Source organism: Macrobrachium nipponense, chromosome 47 (assembly GCF_015104395.2).
Source record: "Macrobrachium nipponense isolate FS-2020 chromosome 47, ASM1510439v2, whole genome shotgun sequence".
In the NCBI taxonomy this organism is placed as follows: Eukaryota; Metazoa; Arthropoda; class Malacostraca; order Decapoda; family Palaemonidae; genus Macrobrachium; species Macrobrachium nipponense.
The window spans coordinates 26,725,163-26,735,559 of record NC_087222.1 but is presented as its reverse complement, the minus strand read 5'-3'; positions in this window follow the sequence as shown (position 1 = coordinate 26,735,559).

The following is a 10,397-nucleotide window of genomic DNA, read 5'->3' as shown; positions in this document are numbered from 1 at the left end:
TGTTTCGATAGAAACTTTATATGCCGGGCGTTACAAAGATCGCCATCAACACTAGATGAAAAAATGCCACTACTAAACAAATATCAGAGAATATAAATATATATATATATATATATATATATATATATATATATATATATATCGTAGGCGTCTCTCTGTCTGCTACAGTTAATATGAAAGTATGTGAGCAATAAACGTCCCCCCTCGGCTGGACAGACACACTATTATGCCACTGTAACCTAGTTTTGGGCGGGGAAATTGATATGAACTGCTGCGTCTGCAGTGTGTATGTACAGTAGGACTCTCTCTCTCTCTCTCTCTCTCTCTCTCTCTCTCTCTCTCTCTCTCTCTCGGGAAACGGCAGGTTGAAATAAAGCGAGGAATGTTTTGTAGTTTATTCGCGTATCTTGGATACGGTACGACAGCAGTTTCTTTCCTAGTAAGTCTCTCTCTCTCTCTCTCTCTCTCTCTCTCTCTCTCTCTCTCTCTCTCTCTCTAAATGACCACCGGGTAGCTTAGTCGGGTGCAGCGAGTACAGACAGCCATAAATACTACAAAACTATGCGATTATTTCTTATGTAGGTTCGAACCAGTTGGCAGCTGCGAGAGAGAGAGAGAGACAGAGAGAGAGAGAGAATATATTCATTTTCATCAGCCTTGATGGAATATGCAGCTGGGAATGGCCAGGAAGGAGAGAGAGAGAGAGAGAGAGTGAAATAAATGGAAAGTAAAGATTAAGAATTTGTAGGTAGGGAGGAGGGAAGATGGAGATGGAATAAGCGAAAGGGGGTTGGGGGGAAATGGGGGGTTATGGTTAAGAGTGTGGTTTTACGGCCTGGATTTTCGGGTAGGGGATAGTTGGGTTGTGGGGGGAGGGGAGTTGGCCCCCCTTGGAAATCCTGACGAAGGTAAAACTGACTGCGACCGACTGCGCGTAAGATTAAACGACCAGGTAGCCCTTATGATCCGACATGCATGGATATCTGAAAAGGGGTGAAATCGCGCACCAAAAAAACATCCGCTGGGACGCCCGTACCGGCAGGGGATGGAGGAGGAGGAGGAGGAGGAGGATCGCGGGCTGGAATTGGGCGCGAAATCTGGCTCGTCATCTCCTCCTTGGGAAGGGCCAAGAATCTGGGGACAGATGATCTGGGGGTCTTTGGAATTGGCGCTTGATCAAAAACCACACCAGCAGGAGACAAAGATTAAGACGTCTGCAAGTCCTCTGAAGTGACGTATCCTTCGAGGGGACGTATCCAGGTCCTCTTGACTGATATATCCTTAGAGGGGAAGCTTCCAGGTCCTCTGGATGGACATGTCTTCAGAGGCCTTACGAAAGAGCCTTCTGAAGCTTCCGGTGGGCCCATCCATCTGAGGATCCTATCCAAACCAAACTGCAAGGAGACGTTTCCAGATTCCCTGGACTGGCATATCTTTTGAGGGGACGTCGAGGGGATGTGTCCAGGTCCTCTGGATCGACGTGTCTTCAGAGGCCCTACGAAGGAGCCATCTGAAGCCTCTGGTGTGCCCATCCATCTGAGGATCCTATCCAAACCTAACTACAAGGAGACATTTCCAGGCTCTCTGGACTGACATATCCTTTGAGGGGACGTCGAGGGGATGTGTCCAGGTCCTCTGGATCGACGTGTCTTCAGAGGCCCCTACGAAGGAGCCTTCTGAAGCCTCTGGTGGGCCCATCCATCTGAGGAACGTATCCAAACCTAACTGCAAGGAGACTTTTCCAGGTTCTCTAAACTGACGTGTGTCTTCAAGGGGGCGTCTGAGGCCTCTTGGCAGTTTGGGGGGGGGGGGGGGTGGCATTAAGGGCCGTCGCGCCATTCTTCGGAGGATATTTTCCAACTGGAAGGATTAAGAAAGGCGAGATACGGCGGCAATCACGCCCGAAGATAAATACGACGCCACCGGCTGGGGGCCTGTATGTATCTCCGATCTTAAATAAGAGGCTGAGGTATGAAGATCCCCCCCTTTTGCGGCTTCTGGCTTGAAAAGATTGTTGATTTAGAATTTTCCAACACCGCCCCCACCCCCCTTCCCCTTCCCCCCTCCCCCCCATTCTCTGATGTGCTTGGAGATGGAGAAAGAAAGAGAGAGAGAGAGAGAGAGAGACTCTTGAAAGAGAGAGATACAGAAAGACAGAGCTCTAGAGAGAGAGAGATAGAAATGGGGCTCTCTACAGAGAAGAGAGAGAGAGAGAGAGAGAGAGAGAGAGAGAGAGAGAGAGAGAGCCAAAACCATTGTCATTTTCCCGGACCATTTAGAAACCAGGCGAGGAGGTGGAATCTCGCTCGCGCGAATTCGTCAGAACGGATAGAGGAATTTTCGCCTACGAATGAAAAACTAAATGGGGGATTTATCATGGATTCCCTCTCTCTCTCTCTCTCCTCTCTCTCCCCTCTCCTTCTCCCTCTCTCTCCCTGCCTCCCTTCCCAAAAAGAACGAGGACGGGGGAGTGCCATTTCCAAATAATCTGTGAGCCGTACCTCAGACAAGATTCGTGTCGCCTGCAAATGAATAAGGAAAGGAGAAATTATTATATATATATATATATATATATATATATATATATATATATATATATATATATATATGTATATGTATGTATGTATATACATACATCTACAATTTAAAGATTATTAATAGAGTACTCCACACGCCCTCAGGTACACAAAGCTTCAACAACCTCATGACGCTAATTAAGACCGAAAGTGAATTATTCTCCTTCTTCTTCACTTCTTCTCGTCGTGGGTTCTATCGGTTAATTGGAGAGAGAGAGAGAGAGAGAGAGAGAGAGAGAGAGAGGAGAGAGAGAGAGAGAGAGAGAGAAGGTTTTGTGAATGGCCAAACAACCTTGAAATAATTCGGGTAATTTTGCCAGCGAGTGGACTGGTCGGAATAATGAAGTAGTCGATATATATTCCTCTTTTATTTATTTATTTATTTATTTATTTATCTATTTACTTTATATTTTGTCTTTTATTATCTTGTGTCAGAACCTTTTATATCTTTAAGATATATTTTGAAGCAGGTAGAAAATTTTTGAAATATATTCTTGCTTTTATTTACGCTTCATCTGATACATAGACGTACACATATTTAAAACAGACATCTCTTTGCAAATAGAGACCTTACCTTACAGACCTTACAGTTCGTTCGGGTTGCCCCAGGTCCCTCAGTGTGAGGCGCCTCTAATGTCTACCAGAGAGTTGCTAGTACATCTTCCGGTATATTTTGCATCTTCCAATCTTGGATGGTCTGGGATGCAGTTTAGATATTTGTCGAGCTTATTCTTAAACACATCTACGCTCACTCCTGATATATTCCTCAGATGAGCTGGCAACGCATTGAATAGACGCTGCATTATCGATGCTGGTGCGTAGTGGATTAATGTTCTGTGTGCTTTCCTTATTTTTTCCTGGTATAGTTTTGGGCACTATTAATCTACCTCTGCTTGCTCTTCTGATATTTTTAGTTCCATGATATTTTCTGTATTCCTTCTATCCTGTTTCCATGCCTGGAATTATCATGTAGCGTTTCTCTTCTCCTTTCTAGACTATATAATTTTAAGGATTGTAGTCTTTCCCAGTAGTCTAGGTCCTTAACTTCTTCTATTCTAGCTGTAAAGGACCTTTGTACACTCTCTATTTGTGCAATATCCTTTTGATAGTGAGGGTACCATATCATATTGCAATATTCAAGTGGACTACGAACATATGTTTTATAAAGCATAATCATGTGTTCAAGCTTTTCTTGTTTTTGAAGTGCCGTAACAACATTCCCATTTTGCTTTACATGTTGCCAACAGAATGGCTATTTGATCATTGCATAACATGTTCCTATTCATCATCACACAAGGTCTTTAACTGCTTCCTTATTTGTGATTGTCCTCATTATTAGGTCCCCTATATGCATATAGCTTTCCTTCTCTGTCTCCATAATTTATTGATTCAAATTTATCAGAGTTAAATACCATCCTATTTACCTCTGCCCAATCATATACTTTGTTAAGGTCTCTTTGTAGAGCGTTCCTATCTTCATCACAAGTAATTTCTCTACTTATTCTTGTGTCATCAGCGAAACTACTCACTACCGAATCCTTAACATTACTGTCTATGTCTTCAATCATAATAACAAACAGTATTGCAGCTAACACCGTACCTTGTGGCACACCGGATATTACCTTGGTTTCATCCGATTTCTCATCGTTGCAATAACTATCTGTTTTCTGTTGTGTAAAAATTCTTTTAACCATCTTCCTACTTTATCTACGATATTGTGTTTTCTAATTTTCTTCGCTAATATATTATGGTCTACTTTGTCAAAAGCTTTTGCAAAGTCTAGATAAACCACATCTGTTTCATTTCCGCTTTTCATATTTTTGAATATGTTCTCACGGTGGACTAACAGTTGGGTTTGTGTACTTTTTCCGGGTACGAAACCATGTTGTCCTATATTAAACAAATTATTTTTTTATTAAATGTTTCATAATATTTTTCTTCATTACCCTTTCATACACTTTCATAATATGTGATGTTAGACTCACAGGCCTATAATTACTTGCCTCTAGTCTTGATCCACTTTTGAAAGTAGGGGTGATATATGCTAATTTGTGCTCATCATAAATCTTGCCTGTATCTACACTTTGTCTTAATAATATTGCAAGTGGCTTTGCGATAGAATGAACTACTTTCTTTAACAAAATAGCAGGGACTCCATCAGGCCCTGCAGCAGCTCCATTTTTAATTTCATTAATTGCCTGCACAATATCAGCTTCATTAATTTCTATGTCAGCTAAATATTCACTATTTTCGTCCCTTACTTCTATATCATTATCTTCATTATCTGTTCTAGGGGTGAATTCTCTCTTATATCGTTCTGCCAGTATGTTGCAAATTTCCTTTTTTTCATTCGTTAATCTCCCTTCAATTCTCAGAGGGCCTATTTCTATTCTTCTTTTATTCATCTTCTTCGCATATGAGTATAATAGTTTGGGGTTTTGCTTGATATTTAATAGGGTTTTTTTCTTCCAAGTCCCGTTTTTCATTTTCTTTTGATTGTATAATCTTTAGTTCTGCATTTTCTATCTTACTTTTTAGTTCTATAACCTTTTCCATGCCATTTTTTTTCTTTTGCAAGGCCTTTTTTCCACTTTCTGATTTTCTGGAACAAGATCCTTCTGTCTCTTGGTATGCATGAATGATGTTTACTTTTCTTCTTCGGTATATATTTATCCACTATTTTCTCTAATATTTTATATAATATCTCCGTATTTACCCTTATGTCATCACTTACGAAAATGTTATCCCAATCTTTGTTTAATTCTTCATTTATTTCTGACCATTTTTATATTTTTACTGTAGAAGTTGTATTTTCCATATCCTTCCCACTTTTTCATTTCTTGCTTATCTCTGTTTTCACTTGCTATGGAATGAACTGTTAATTCTATGACATTATGGTCTGAAATACTCGCATTATAAACAATTATTTCTTTAACATAATTCATCTCGTTCACAAATACTAGGTCTAAAGTATTTTCCTTTCTTGTTGGCAGGTGATTTATTTGTTGAATGTTGTATTCTAGTAGCATATCTAATAGCTTTTCGAATTGCCTCTTATCTTCTGCACTACTATTACTCTCTTTTTTATATGTATAAGTACAACCACAATCTCCTATTCGTTCTTTCCATTCTACGAAAGGAAAGTTGAAGTCTCCAGATAGGAGAATAGTCCAGTCCTTGTGATTTCTACATATATCATCCAATTTTTCAATTATTAAGTCAAACTCTTTAGTATTAGGAGGTCTATATATTACTATGTTCATTAATTTTTCAGATTCAAATTCTACCGCTATTAGTTCACATTCTGAGTTACTATATTTCTCATATATTTTTCCTTGTTTTTTGTCTTTCCCATATATTGCGGTTCCCCCTTGATTCCTATTTTTTCTATCTGATCTATAAGTTTGGAACCCTTTTATTTGATCATCATTCCCAGTCTCTTGGGAATACCAGGTTTCACTTATATTCATTATATCTATTTTCTTTTCAATTTGGGTTAGTTCTTCTAAGTACTCTATTTTTCTTTTTGAGTTACTCGTAACTAAACCCTGCGCATTCATCACTATTATGGTTTGCGTGTTTTCTCCTTCATTTAATATTGGTAGTAATAAGGATTTTCCCACGTCTCTTTCCTGTTCTGGTATGTTGTTCTTTTTTTCATTTCCAGAAATTCTGACATTAAAAAATCCAACTTTTCCATAATATTTGTTCTTCCTTCATCATAATTATTCATTTTGTGTCTGAATCTGCAATTTTCTCCGTTTCTGCAATATCCTCTTGCATAATAAAAACAGTTATTATCTCTTGAGTGGAATCTTGGAGCTGATGCTTTGAAATTTTTTGCTGAGAGAGAGAGAGAGAGAGAGAGAGAGAGAGAGAGAGAGAGAGAGAGAGAGAGAGAGACGCATTTTAAAAAAAAATATCTTTCAACAGATGATAATAATAATAATAGCAGCTTATAAAACTAATAATAATAATAGCAGCTTATAAAACTAATAATAATAATAGCAGCTTATAAAACTAATAATAATAATAGCAGCTTACAAAACACACGAATAAAACCATACATACACATATTTAAACAAGCATTTCTTCGCAAAGAGAGAGAGAGAGAGAGAGAGAGAGAGAGAGAGAGAGAGAGAGAGAGAGAGAGAGATTAAAAATAATAGCAGCTTTTAAAACATACAGACATAAAAAGTCACCCTTCCCTAAAAAGAAATTATTATTAAACCCCGCCCCCACAAAAAAAAAAAAAAAAAAAAAAAAGATCACGCCCATGCGCAACCCTAGTCCGAGAAGTCGAGAGCCCTTGAGGGCGTATATATCCAGCCCTTGAGGGACCTAAGGAAGCGTGAAACCTTAAGGGCCAATGTGCCCTTCAGATCCAATGAGAGACGACCCTTATATGACCCTCAAAGGCCCATAACAGAATCTGCCTGCGTAGTGATGTCTTTCGGGTATTTTTTTATTTTTTTTTTCCTTTGAAGAATTGTCAAAAGCCCTCTTGGGCACTCTGGCCAATATCCTTGCTATGGCATGGCACAGAAGGGGGTAGGGGCATTGAATGCCCATTTTATGATTTTATTTAAGTTTTTGAAGGATTGAAAAGACGGTAGGGGCAGTGAGTGGCCAATTTATTTTATTTTAAGTTTATGAAGAATGCAAAAGTGGGTAGGGGCATTGAATGCCCACCTGACTGTATTATGCAATTTTTTGAAGAATCCAAAAAGGGATAGGGGCATTGAATGCCCATTTTACTTTATTTTAGGTTTTTGAAGAATGCAAAAGTGGGTAGGGGCATCGAATGCCCAATTTATTATTTTATTCAAATTTTTTGAAGAATGCAAAAGAGGGTATGGGCATGGAATACCATTTATTGTTTTATTTATTTTTTTTTAAGAATGCAAAAGTTGGTAGGGGCATGGAATGCCCATTTTATTATTCAATTCAATTTTTTTGAAGATTTCAAAAGTGGGCAGGGGCATGGAATACGTTTTATGAAGAATACCAAAGTGGGTATGGGCATCGAGAAGGGAGAGTCTGGTCTTTGTCTGTACGTGTGTTCGTGTGTCCATAACGCCTTTTTTTTTTGTACTCATAGAAGTTCAAATCTTAATTATTCAATTGATCAGTATGTATTAGTATTCATTGATTATTATTTTTTTAATGTTATTAGTATTATGGCAGTAGTAGAGAGAGAGAGAGAGAGAGAGAGAGAGAGAGAGAGAGACTTGTAACCTATGTTGTGCAGCAAGAACTAGAGAGAGAGAGAGAGAGAGAGAGAGAGAGAGAGAGAGAGAGAGAGAGAGAATGAATAAAGCCAGCGCGAAGCTACTGGTATAGTTGAAATGATGTGGCTCTCTCCTTCTCTCTCTCTCTCTCTCTCTCTCTCTCTCTCTCTCTCTCGATAAAAAAAATCTTACACCAGCACATTACACCCCCCCAAAAAAATAAAATGAAAGCTGTAGGAATAAAAAAGACAGAAAATAAATAAAGTGAATAAAGAAAATATTCCCTCCGACCAGAAAGAAATTCCCATGTAAAAAAAAGGGGGGGAGCGAAATAAGGCCATTACCCCCTTACACGGGGGCTAGAGAGTTGGGGGGGGGGGGGGGGGGGGGGGGGGGGGGGGGGGGGGGGGGGGGGGGGGGTTTGTGGGCCTTAAAACCCCAAATAAGCCACTAGTCTAATGGAACGCCACAGTTCTTTTGTAAAGTTCGGTCCTTTACGTACACGCTTAGTACACGTACACGCACACGTACATACACTCACACACGCACTATATATACTGTCTCCTTTTGCTAAAAGGTATATATACACACATACGCTTTACTTTGTACCCTTTTTTTTTGGTATATTTTTTTGGCATTTTTTTTTTCATCTTATTTATCCCCTCTTACAGAAGGGTAGGAATAATTCCAGGGGCCCATTTACAGGGAATGCGCTCAGCGTCAAACTTATGTAAAAAGGGTGTAAGCATTTATTGCAAGCGTCAGTGCAGAAGCAACAACTTTGTCAGACAGACAAGGCAGGGAAAAGAGAGAGAGAGAGAGAGAGAGAGAGAGAGAGAGAGAGAGAGAGAGTTCTAATATGCCCCTTGAAGAGGTGGATATGGTTGGATATATGGTACGACACATCTAGAAGTGTTTGTGTGTGTGTGTGTGTGTATATATATATATATATATATATATATATATATATATATATATATATATATATATATATATATTTGTTAGAAGTGCCAAGTATCTGGTTACCACACTAACCATTCATTTATTGTTACCTCACAAAAGCCAGACACCTGAACCCTCATCACAGGTATTAAACGACTGAATACTTTAAAGGCAACAGTGATCCCTTAACAACTTACCAGTATTGCAGAAAATCAGACTAAGTTCATCAAAGCAGGTGTGAGGTAATCTCGTAAGTAATTAAATTAATCAAAGGGCATCACTCCATCAACAACGTTAAAAGTCTAAGTATTTCCCTGATTTCAGAAGTTCTAAGTCACTTCAAGTAAATTGAAGGAAAGCTGATCAATTACCACTCTATGTTTCTACCTAACATCAATATAATCAAATGCAAATATACTGGTTAGAAATGAAATACTTATAAAAATTTATATACAAAAATTTATTATTAAATTCAAAATTTATAAGTAAAATTTACAATATCAGGGAAAATTACTATTACTTGAAAACAAAGTAAAGTTTAATTAATTCTTGAAATAATCAAAATTAATTTATCACAAAATTCAAGAAAATTAATTCAATTGAAATTCAAAATCTTAGGTAATAATAGAAATTTTGAAATTAATTCACAAGTGCTAAACAATAATAAAACTTGAAAAGAATTCTAAGTAGATGCAAATTAATTCACAAGTGTTAAATTTGATTAAATGTGCAATGATTAAGCAATGAAAATAACTAAGTCAATTAAATTTTGAATGCAAATGAAAATATAAAATAAAAAGGCACACTTCAATAAGAAAATGAACAAGTGCACAAACAATGGAGCAAACACAAAACACAAAAATTCGCAATGTGTAAAAGTGTAAATGTTTTTCACTCAAAACATTGTAACCATCAGTTTTTACCAAACCTTCGTAACCATCTGTTATTAGTTATTAGTTAACCAATGTTCCTATCAGTTATTAGTTTCTTACCAAACCATCATAACCATTAGATATTAGTTATTAGTTAACCACTGTCCATATCCGTTATTAGTTGCAACTAATAAAAATATAACACACTTTACCTTGGTATACCAACTTCCTTCTTTGCTGCAGTCTTGTTTCACTTTACCAAAAACCAGGCGCCGTTACGAAACAATGTTTGTTCAGATTCCAGAAAAAACACTATTTAACACTAAATAAACTCTAAGAAATATCAAATATGAAATTCTCAAGTTACGAGTGACCAATTTACGTTACGTTAATATAATCTCAAGGATGTCGAGAGAGAGAGAGAGAGAGAGAGAGAGAGAGAGAGAGAGAGAGAGTGTTAATGCCTCGAGTATCTACGGTCTAATGAATTCTCTTCCCTTGCAAAAACTGGACTGAAGAGATGACACAAAACGTTTTTGGGCAATAACTCTTCCAGAAGCTTCGAAATCTTACGCAACTTCATATACAAAATGTGTAACCTGCACGTGGCATTTGGCAAAGACATACACGTATGAGACCAGTCTGTTAAAAAAAAAGACATGTACTCTACTCGATCGACACGGAGGCTGAGCGATAATTAAGACTGACATGTTTTGATAACACAGCGAAGACTCTATTCCATCGCTTATCAAACGTGTTGACAGATTAGGAAAGTA